Source organism: Somniosus microcephalus, unplaced genomic scaffold, assembly GCF_052327205.1.
Source record: "Somniosus microcephalus isolate GS21.2 unplaced genomic scaffold, FLI_Smic_1.0 scaffold1818, whole genome shotgun sequence".
Taxonomy (NCBI): Eukaryota; Metazoa; Chordata; class Chondrichthyes; order Squaliformes; family Somniosidae; genus Somniosus; species Somniosus microcephalus.
In genome coordinates, this window is record NW_028227005.1 from 12,501 (window position 1) to 12,964 (window position 464).

Below are 464 nucleotides of genomic sequence, written 5' to 3' on the forward strand. Positions count from 1 at the left end.
AATCAGTTAGCCATGCACCAGACTCGGCCTCGCCTTTTTCATTTATGGTTAATGATGTGCCCAGGCTGGGACTTAGTCTCTCCAGCAGCCAAAACTTTTCACTGGTTAATGAGGTGCCCAGCCCGGCACTTAGTCTCTCTCCCCAGCAAGCTTACTTGGTCGGCCGACATTTGGATCCATTTTCGGGGCTTAATCGGGTCGAATACGGTCCCTTACGCAAGGGGAGCCGAAGCCCCGGCCTCTGCCAGGCGTCAGGCTGCCGTTTTTTAAGCCCGACCAAAAACCCGAAAATTGGTTAAAAATGGAAATAAATTTCCACCCAAAAAGGGTTAAAAGTCGGTTGGACGGCAGCCCTGGTCGGTCTCTGCAGACCTGGAGGCCCTAGACAGTAATCTGGAAAACAGACAAAGTCTCGAGAAACCACCTCCTACCATTCTCCAGGTACCCCGCCAATCCCCCCTGCC